At 35.3% G+C, this 11429-nt stretch overlaps 1 long non-coding RNA gene across 1 annotated transcript; it reads right to left on the bottom strand.

Moving 5' to 3' along the window:
* Positions 1-10026: 10026 nt before the first annotated feature.
* On the bottom strand, positions 10027-11327 carry LOC148187509 (uncharacterized). The gene is made up of 3 exons (XR_015778764.1): positions 11184-11327; positions 10951-11091; positions 10027-10198 (listed from the first exon to the last, which is right to left on the bottom strand). It is a non-coding gene; the product is annotated as an uncharacterized LOC148187509 (long non-coding RNA).
* Between the last annotated feature and the right edge of the window lie 102 nt (positions 11328-11429).

Below are 11429 nucleotides of genomic sequence, written 5' to 3'. Positions count from 1 at the left end.
AATAATTGGTTTTATAGCACAGTTTTTGCCCTAGTTTTGAATATTCTTTTTTTCTGACTTACGTTATATTTTCATTAATAATGTGCAGTGTAAAATATATACAGTCAAACAAAAATGACTACACCTCCATCAGAAACAATGGAAGGAGGAGCTCTGGAGTAAGCCAAAACTCAGAAATTATGTTCAAATTAAAGAAAATCACTACACAGAACCTTATTTAACATCAAACTTAAGAAAGGGGACAGAGGCCCCTGTGTGCTCAGTTAAGATCTGGTAGCTTGCCTCTGGGTGTGATATGTTGAGTTGGCTCTTTAAGGACAAGATTTACGCCTTAGCCAGAGTCATTGAAATGCATGGACATTACTCCAGAAAACACTGTATCCGGTATAATTGTCTATTACTGGTTTGTATATTAAGAAATGCTCCTTGTATAATATATATTTTGTTCTGTGGACGTAATAGAAAGTGCTACGTGACCGTCTTTGTATTGTTTTTGTTCTGTATTGTTATCGGCACAATTAAGTCACAACACTTAAATTAACTAATCAATCGATAAATCAATCAATATGATCAATATTACATGTACTATTATGCACAGATTACTTTTGTGTTTCCCTCAGTTCAGTGTAAGCTGTTTTCTGTGCTGGTGAACTCGCTCTAATGTCTCAGTAACAGAAGCAAAGGGCTTTAGGAGGGTCCAACCCTCCCTAACCCAAACCCTTTGGCAATGTTCCATCCAAATATCTGCTTCCTGTTGTTCAAAATGCAATACTTGATACCAACCAGGGAAGAAAATGCCAGAAGCAAAGCAGCCAATCAAAGTGTTTTTTACAAGTTTCAGCCACAAGAGGTCAGGAGTGCTTGGTACAAGCTCCATAACAGGTTCCCAGTGGAGTTACTGGTCACTGGTGGAACTATGGAGCATGTTTTGATCACTGGGCTCCAGTTTAGTTTGTGTCTTGTGCTCTACTAGCATGTGTAAAAGCACTTATATGTACGTGAGTGACACCATACACATTTCTATCGTCCAAAAAAACAAATCAATTCATATTACTGACCTGTTGTGTAAACATGGATGTAAAAAAGTGCAAATTCACTACAATCAATTATTCAGTTCCCAAATATCTCTTAATATCCAAATTTACATTCTCTGTGATGATGATGACTGAGGGTGACAAGACTCGGAGCTGTTTATTTAGTCTCTGAGTCAGCTGCACAGCTCAGTATCCTGATGACTTTCACAATAAACTGCTAAGATTGAACTCTCCTCTGACAAAAGAGTGCAGGCTGTGATATTAGTGAATGAGACCTGTGAACTCCTGACCTCTTGTGGCTGAAATCAGACTAACATCAGATCAAATACACATCAAATTTGTTGCATCATGGGAAATGATTTCTGTTCAGTCATGACATGAACATAATGCAGTGTAGACGATCCTAAAGTCCTTTGACTCTCTTTTTGAAGTCAATCTTCAGGTTTCTATTTCTGTTTTTGTAGTTTTTTGTAATTACAATTTTCTACATGTAAACTAATCTCAGATTGATGACGTATGTCCCAGTAACACGGAACAAGGTTTTGAAATTATACAGATCTAATTCTATTATTATTAGAATAACAAAAAATATCATATTATTAACACCTTTTGGTAATGTTCTATCCAAATATCTGTTTCCTGTTGTTCACACACTAGTTTTACAATCTAACACCGGTCTGTACTTTTTATTATCTTTAACAGAAAAAAAACTCATTTATATAAATCTAAAAAATCTAATTTATAGTAAAAAAAACAAACAAACTTTATTAACATAAGATTATAATTTTATTAAGACATTTTACACTCTATTTTTAAGGATGTTAAATAAACTTAAATAAACAAAACATATGACTAACTAAGAAATTAGGTAAGTTTCATTAATGATGTATATGCTAATGCTTTTTAATTGTTTTTGTAGATGGGTTGTAACTACTGAGTGACAGTTACAGAAGTAACAGAAGAAAAACGCTTTGAGTGGGTCTAACCCACCATAACCAAGACTTATCATGACTCACCGTACCGTACGTCACAGTAATAAGAGTAAGAGAAGGAAAGAGCTTCAGGAGGCTCCGCCCACCCTAACCCTAACCCTCTGGAAATGTTACATCCAAACATGGTGCTTGTTGTTTAGATGATAATTAGATATCAAACACTAGTTTATCTTCTCTAAAACCAAATTAATAACAAAGTAACAAATGAATTAGATATTGTAAATAACAGCATTAGAAGAATTACATCAGCTTAAGTTAAAAGGGTTTTGATGGATGAACATGGTGCTTGTTGTTTCGAAAATTATTTGCTATCATATGCTTAGTCTGTAGTTTCTGAAAATTGTTTTCAATTAATCATCAATAAAAATGAAAAAAATGCTATTTATTTCAACAAATGAATTTAATATTGTAAATAATGACTCCGGAGGAATTACATCAACTACAGTGAAAAGAGGTTTGAATGAAACATTTCCTTGAGACCGTCCTGAAGTCTTTTCCTTCTTTTACACTTTTAATCAATATGTTTTAATATATACATTTTTAAACGAGTTAAGTTAAAGATTTCCTTTTACCTGCAAAAATCCTAAAGTTTTGACAAATATATGTACATTTGTGAGGAGTGAACTGAAAGAAATGGCAGAGGAGACTTATGATAACTCAGTAACAGTAACAAGAGTTAGACAAAGAAAGGGTTTTAGGAGGGTCCCCCCAACCTAACCCTGACCCTCTGGAAATGCTCCATTTAAATTTAACAAACCAACAACAATATGAAACTGCTCTGCAAACTCTTAAAATTGCGTTCAACCTATTTTTAATTCAAAACCTGAGATTTAAATTTAAAAAAGACTACAAACAAAGATTGTAAAAGAGTATTTCTTTCTTAATTAAAATAGCCAAGACATAGCTTTAAAATTAAAAAATGAATGAAACATTTCCTGGGGACCCTCCCAAAGCCTTTCAGTCTTTTACATTTTTGAATTTTTAATTTTTAAAAACTTTTCAAAGAAAGTGGAGAAAAAAAGATTAACAACGCTTAACTTTACAATCTACAAAGAAGTTTCTTGTTTTTCGTGAGAGGAAAGGGAAAGAGTTGAAAGCCTTATAAGTAGTTACTTATATCCTAAACTTACCATTACTTATTAATGACCTAAACTTAACACTTCACACACAACAATATCTAAACTTATCATGATGTATTTACAACCTACACTTTTCTATACTTGTCAATATCTTATACTTAACCTTACTTAGTATTTACAACCTGCACTTATCACTTATCTATAACCTAAAATAATCAATACTTATCCTTAAACTTACCCTTAGTTACTTTAGTTCTTATCCAAAACTTATCAGTAACTTATACTTACTTATATATACTTATACTTGTCACAACTTACAGCATAAACTTATCACTTATCTATAACATAATCTATATTTATATCTTAAACTTACTATTGAAAATTTTACACATATCAATATCTTAAACGCATTGTTACTTATTTAGAACTTAAACTTATCCCTTATCAATAACTTAAACTAATCTATACTTGTCTCTTTAACTTACATTACTTATCTATAATTAAAACTTAATAGTTATCTATGTCCTAAAGATACCTATTAATATCTTAAACTTATCATTATTTATCTACGACCTAAACTTATCACAACTTATCATAAACATATTACTACTTATTAACATCTTATCTTATTAAATTATCAATACATCGACATACAGAAGTTTTTTTTTTGATTTTTTTTCTTTTTTTTATATAAAGCAGGAAAACAAAGAGCTGTAGAGGAAGATTTATAAACGTGTGTGTGTGTGTGTGTGTGTGTGTGTGGCGGTGGAATTGCCACTAAGTATACTTTACCTGATGGTGCAGTAACGCACGCCCTTTACCTGAGAGGAGTTTCACAGCTCCACACTGTAAGGAGAGTTAACCCACCAACCCCAAACCTCAGACATCACCTGAGACTGACTAGCAAGTGGAACCCATGTGGGCATGGCCACAGTAGGCCTGCCCAACACGGAGAGTGTTACCTGCACATCAAAGCGGCGGTCGCGAGGTCTGCGCGTCCTCCGGCAGGTGGCTGGTGGCGACTGGGCGCCTCTGAGGCGCTCTCTCTCTGACTCGGCCCAAAAGGACGCAGCTTTTAGAAAGATGGGCAGAGGGAAAAGAGTCAGAAAAAGCTCCAACGAGTTCAGTAAGAAGAATCAGACGAGTCATTTGGGTCGAGGCAGGTCGTGGAGGTCACTCTGCCGACAGAAACACCACGACCACTCACAAGTCAGCCCTATTTTCTTGAAGGAAAAGTAATCCCTCCACACCAACTTTCTCACGTTAAACCATGTGCTCGAAAAACGCCTACTGGAATTCTTCTATGAGTGATTTCCTGTATTTTCACAATCACTGTATTACTCCACAGAAGGCACTTCTCTGTGTGTGTGCACATTTACAGCAGAGTGTTAGGATGGACTACTTACTCCCGTCGGGGCAGCCTCCTGCTCTCCACCCTGTGGGCCTGAGGTGGACGGCTGGGGGGTGGAGCTCCTCTCTGGCGGGGCAGCGTTCACCTGATGGCCGGAGGTGGACGGCTGAGGACTGGAGCTCCTCTCTGGCTGAACAGGGTGCACCTGTGAGCAGGGGTGGGGAAAAGAAAAGGTTTTCTACATGTCTTGCAATAAAAACATGGATGATTTGGCACAGATTCACAAATGTCAAAACTCAGAATTTAAATTTTGCGTTCTTTTCTTATCATTCAGTCGAAAATCATTTTGAATTCAAGCCTACACCAACTAAACAGAATCAAACCGAGTCTTGAGGCTCCTTTAAGATTCCCATCCTTACCTGTGAGCCAGAGGTGGAGGGCTGGGGTCTGGAGGCCGGGGGCTCCTCGCTGGATCCAGAGCTGCTGTCCTGCTCCCTCTTCCTCTTGTTGGTTGGCTGTTATTGAGATAGACAGAGAGAAAAAAGGAAGGTTAGGTTAGGTTGAACTCTTTAAGTTAAATCCCTTTGAGACTGATGCAGTAGAGTGGCACAAATCAAACTGATCATCATGTTAGGATAGAGCAGGTCTGACTGTACTGACTTTGTATTTTCTATGCTATCAGGCTCTGCTTCTTTCAGTTTGTTATTTGCCATCAGCTCCTTTCTCAAACATTTGATTGTTTTCTGTTTTCTTAAATATTTACAATTAAAAGTAACTGGTACTGCAATAAAATCAAAAATATATTCTACAAAGCTTTGTTACATCCAGTCCAGTCCAATTATTAGCTTCAAACAAAGGTGTGTTGTGTATTTTTGTTTTTAGGATTACAACAACTATAAGGAAATGAATATTTTTGTGACCAGCCGCAAAGAAAAATCAAGCCACAAAATACATCTATTAATTTTCGGCAAGATACTCCAGACATCCGTCTCCCCGGCAGCACCTTCCAGCTCCCTCTGGGGGATCCTGAGGCGCTCCCACACCAGATGAGGAGATATATAATCCCTGTTCTGGCTCTAACCCTGGGTCTCCTACCAGTTTAATGTGCCCAGAAAACCTCTAACAGGAGGCACCCAGGACTGTCAGGACGCATCCTGATCAGATGCCTGAACCACCAAACGCATTGCTTTGATTTCTGTGGCTGTCAAACAAGACTTATAACAAAGTTTAACATCACACATCTGATACAAAAACCACACAGTAATACAACTGTGCTGAACTGAGATTTAAAATACAATTGTTTATCTTCATTGCAGGAACCATCACAGATATCATCCAGTATCAGATAAACCGGTGGTTTCAGTTAAAAACAAAAAAAATCACTGGTTTCTTTTCTGCGAAACCACAAGGCATAGCATTAAAAGTGGTAATATGAAAATTAGATACTTGTCTAACAGGAAAGTTTTTTAGGAAAAAATCCTGTGATGCATAAAACATTTTATGTTCCAACAATTTCATACCACTTTCTTTTCTTGATAAAAGTACTGTTATTTACAATATGCTTACCATACACGCATGATTTTTTTTCTTGTCATTAAAAGGTGCCAAAGTAAAATTAATACTGTTATTTGCAAAATGATCATTCATTTACCCAAAGTGGTGATAAAATTTACACTGTCAGTTTACTTGTTCAGTTATTTTTGCAGGCTTGTTTTGTCTTTTTTCAAATTTCAGTTTTGTTCTTAATGTTAGCTTATTAATAGTGACAAAACAAATTGAGTAGAAACTTGAAATTTAAAAAAGCCTTAAAGGACTTTCAAAGTGTTTAAAATGAATAATCCTTGTCTTTTAACTCTATCTTAATTATTTTATGTTAGGGTTGGACTGAAATATGCTAAATAGAAACTAGAATTCATGAATTTCCGAGCTAAAATTAAGTTAGAAAACCAACTTTACACAACGAACATGGGACTAGCTAATGAAAAAAGACCTGCAAAAAGCATTACATTTATTTAAAGCGGTTATATACTTATATTTTCCATGTTGACATTGTATCGCTGAGATTATTCGCTGAGGTTGTTTTTGCAGCTGAAGCTTTAAACTAGCAAGTATGAAACTTTGTCACCTGCTAGCTAAAATAAAGTTAGCAAACAAACTTTACACAACGACAAAGACAACGACCAATTACATTAATTATGACTGTTAGATACTTATATTTCCCATGTTGAAATAATACAAATTAGATCATTCAGTGGTCTGTGGCGGTTGTTTTTGCATTTGAAGATTTAAGCTAGCGAGTATGGAACTTTGTCTCCTGCTAGCTAAAATTAGGTTAGCAAATAAGCTTTACTTGAACCAAGCATATTTAATGAAAACAAAACTGCGAAAAGCTTTAAAACGATTTAAAATGGTTATTTCTTACAGTTTTCGGTGCAATTGAAGTCTGTCACTGGTCCTTTGCGGTCGTTTTTGTGGTTGAACGTTTTAGCTAGCCAGCCTGAACTTTGCTAATGCTAGCTAAAATTAGGTTAGCTAACAAGCTTTGCTCGACGAATAAAGGCAAAACTAAAGAAAAGTTTCAATTTATTTATGACGGTGCATATTCTTACCTTTTCCATGGTGAAAAGTAAAACTGGTATCCGTTTCTGGTGTCTTTGGGGTTGTCGCTGTGGTCTTTGGTTTTATCTCGCTAGCTCAGTACTTCTCTCTCTGAAATCAGGAGTGAAATGGTGCCGAATGTTAGAACCTCCAGTATATATATGCATTCCATAGAATCCCAGAATCCCACATCAAAGCAACTATGATGACGCGCTATTGATGTTTTTTGCATATTTTATCTGAACACCACAGAGGTTTCACAATAATTGTACAAATCATTCTCTCACTAATATAAAAATATTTTACAGTAACAGTGTGTGTTGCATACAATCGTTAATATATGTATTGTTCAACATGTTTTCTCGTGCTGCATTCAGACACCTTTCATAGGCTATTTAACCCTTTGAAACCTGAGCAAATTGGTGTGCTTTCTTCCAGAAACATGGGAAAAAGGCAATGAACAAGCCAGAAATGTGTAATGTGAAATAAGTAAAAGTTGATGAAGAAGAGTAGTTTTAAGGCGGGGTGTTAGAACCTAAAAAAAAAACCAAAAAACAACCAGACAAATGTCCAAAAAACTTAAAGTTATTATGATATATTTACAATGATGTTTCAGGGAAGAAGCATACTTTTGAAATGTTTTGCACTTTTTCCTGAGGGGTGAGGAATTATATAGTTGTTTTTTTATTTTTCTTTCTTTACTCTTAGGTATTTTCTTGTTGTTGTTTTGTTGTCATTTTATGCCATTTTTGGGCTATGTCTTGTTAAGTTGCTTATTGCCGTCTCCTTGTTTTTTGAGAGAAATCATACCAATTTGCTCAGGTTTCAAAGGGTTACGCAAAACTTGTACTAGAATCCCACAAACGGATCATTTTGTAATCGCTTAACAATTTGAAGTCATGTCAAACATTAGTTTTGCACCCAAATACTGTATTATGAGGAAAAATCCCATTAAAAAAACAACTTAATTTGTGAATCTTCAGTGTCTCTTTAAAGCTCAAGTTCACACCTTGATCTGAAGCTGGATTTTTCATGTGTCTGATGACCAAAGGTACACACTGTTTCTCAAGTTCCCAGCCCACATCTGTCAAGGATCACTAGTCTGGAACAGAAAACATTTCTATACAAACAGCCTTAACCCCACAAGAGCTTCAGAAACATAGGCTGGCATACTGTGGGATAGTGTAAGTTAAAACATGATTCAATAAACATGGCCCTTTACATTCAGATGACATTACAACCATCATACCATATAAAAATCTTCCACAATATGTCTGATGCTCATACTGCCCCCCAGAGGTGACTACACTACAGTACACTGACTCCTAATTCATGCTGCTGTCAAAGCCATATTTTTAGTGTTATAGGATACCAGTCACTCCTGTGGAAACTTTGATAGAAATGTATTTCATTTTTTAATGTTTTGTTTTAAGTCAAATGTTTGTATTGTACCTTGCATGTGTTGTATGTTTTTCTCTAATGGAGTTTGAGTCTGACAATAAACATGAACTTAACTGAACTCGTAAATTTGGCAGTCTGGGAAACTGTTGTGAGGTGAGCTTAGCTTTTAGCAGGAGGGCTTCACTTTCTGCTCTGTCCTTGTTTAACCCTGATACTTAATCATTTAATGCCTAATTCTGACCTTTAACCTTACCCTGATGGAGGCAGAAATATTTAGAAATAGAAAGCAAATCCAAGCTGAGGACCTCAAGGTTTTCATTTGATTATCAGGAAACTTCAACTGCAGCCATCAGGTTGAAATTCAAACTTTTCCTAAAGTGGAAAATATTGAATGACATGTTTTAGATGAGAAACACACACACACTTATTAATGAAAGCTCACAAGACCAGGTTAATCATTTGGCTTGATTTCGTTCACAAACACTGGGAGAAGGCAATGAGTAACTTGACATGGAACTACTCAAGATTAGCCAGAAATTTGTTCAAAGAAAATTCAAGAAAATCACCTAAAAATAACAAAAAAGGAAAAATAAATGAAGACGTAAAATACTCAATGCACTTAAAAAGTGCTAATATACACAAACATATACATATTTCTGTTACATTTATGGACACTTTCCCCAATTTTAAAAATGAATACTTTTTAATAACTTTATCTCTCCTAAATTAATCTTCAGGTTGTTTTCATCTTCTCACTGTTTTCTAATTTCTTGCAAAATTAGGAGACAAACTTCACCGTCTTGTGAGGCATTTGCTGCTCATTGCCTTTTTCCTATGTTTTAAAAGAAACCAAATGAACACAAGAAAACAATGTCAACCTAGGTTTCAAAGGGTTAAAAACTAATATTAAGCCTTTGGTTCCTCTTTAAAAAACCAACACTTTTCCTCCTTTCACGGAAAGAAATGCATGTCCATCAATAAACTGCCATAAAAATATGATGGATTAAAATTTCTTTATGATTTTCTTTGTTAAATACTTTAACCAACTTCAGTGCTGATCATACCAAACATTTTCAGAATGTTAACTCTTTAAATGCCAGTTTTTTGTGGATACCACTGATGTTTTTTAATGAAAAAAAAAACCCACACACACAAAAATGATTTTTTTAAATACACTTAAGTCATGTTAGGTTTTTATTTTTATTTTTTGCAGGCTTGAATATATTATTAATTAGCAGTATCGTTGATTTTGATGATTTAATATTTTGTGTGCCATGTCAGCTTTTCAAAAATACTTTACACTCTTCCCCCTTACATGCAAAAATGCGCCTGTCAATAAACCACCATAAAATTTTATGGATTCATATTTTCTGATGTGTTTCTAAAATGTTTTAAACAACTTCAGTCCTGATATAACTACCAAATGTTTGTTCATTTTAAGAAGATGAACCCTTTAAATGCCAGTTTTTGTGATGATACCACTATATTTATTAGAGGAAAATATAATATACTGGAAATCTATTAATATACTTGAAGGTAGGGGGATTTCTCTTTCATAATTGAAGGTTTGATTATTTTTCTGATTAACCTTAATAAAAGTGAGTCATTTGAAAGTCATAATATCAGAATACATAGAGATTTTTATTTTAATTTAAATGCTTGAATCTTCCAGAGGGCCATATTAGGAACATATTAATAAGAGTTTATGGGTAGACATCACCAGCCTTCATGCAGAACAATCACCTGTAAATTGCAGTAGAAGGAAAAATCAGATAACACGCAGACCTCACATTAAACTTCCTGTTCCCTGTATTTACATGCAGACAAAAAATGGTCAGAGAAACTAAGATAAGTGTTTTTTTTCTGAAATACCAAGCTGCAAAGGTGAATCTGTCTCACATCTCAATTGGGGTTATCTATGAAAGCTTAAGATGAGGGAGATTTGAAGACAAAGTCTGAAAAATCGGATCACTGCTGACAATTACAGATGTTAATTTAAAAAAGGAAAGTGAGATATGACTTGAGCATGCTATTCTAAGAATTCAAAGAAAACACCACTCTATCTTGTACATTTAAGTTTATCATGAATTTTGTTAAGATTGTGTTTTTTTCAACTGGGATGACACAAAAATACTATTTTGTGCGAACACAAAGGCACATGTTATGATTTAGCACTTAAATAAAACATTAAAGTCATATCGGTACATGTGTTTAGATTTGTCCTGTGTGCTGCTGCCTTCTGTAGTGTATGCGTGCACACTGCTGCTTTATCTTGTCCATAACTTTCTAGATCTTTTTGCATTTGTATTCTTGTTTCTCCCAGGCAGTGATATAAAATATTAATAAAATGATGAATACAAATTCAACTTATACAAGATAGATAAGGGGAAATTAAAAGAAATTAGTGAAGAAAGTCAGGTGAGTGTAGACGTAGCCCCCCCACCCCCACCCCGAAAAGCAGCACCAGAGGCATGCAAATGAATGAATATATTCACCATTTTTAAATCCACAGCGAGTCGTTTGTAAATGTCCGGAGCAGCAGATGGAGATGGGGGAACAGCTGGAGGTGTAGAAGCAGTGGGGACAGCTGGGACATCTTGACAGAGAGATGATGATGATGGGTCTCTGCTGGATAACTAAATAATATAAAATAAATAGAATAACTCATCATAAAGATCACACAGTGCCACTGCTTAAGGTAATGCCAATCAAACAAACATGTCAGTACCTTTGCAAAATGAAATCCACACACACAACTGTGTTCCTCCAAACAGAGATTTCTGGCCTCTGTGCTGGAGCGGACACTTCTTCATCTGGAAGAGATCAAACAACACAAATACAACTGCAACACACACTTCATATTATGCACCAGCCACAAAGTGTTTACTAGGCTTTACACAGATCATATCGGCTATATCGGATCGGCCGATATTTGGCATTTTTTGAAATGATCGGGATCGGGCGTCATGTCATA

The sequence above is a fragment of the Plectropomus leopardus genome, chromosome 14 (genome assembly GCF_026936395.1).
Source record: "Plectropomus leopardus strain MGB_pleo_1.0 chromosome 14, ASM2693639v1, whole genome shotgun sequence".
In the NCBI taxonomy this organism is placed as follows: Eukaryota; Metazoa; Chordata; class Actinopteri; order Perciformes; family Serranidae; genus Plectropomus; species Plectropomus leopardus.
This window is presented reverse-complemented; position numbering and strand designations above follow the sequence as displayed.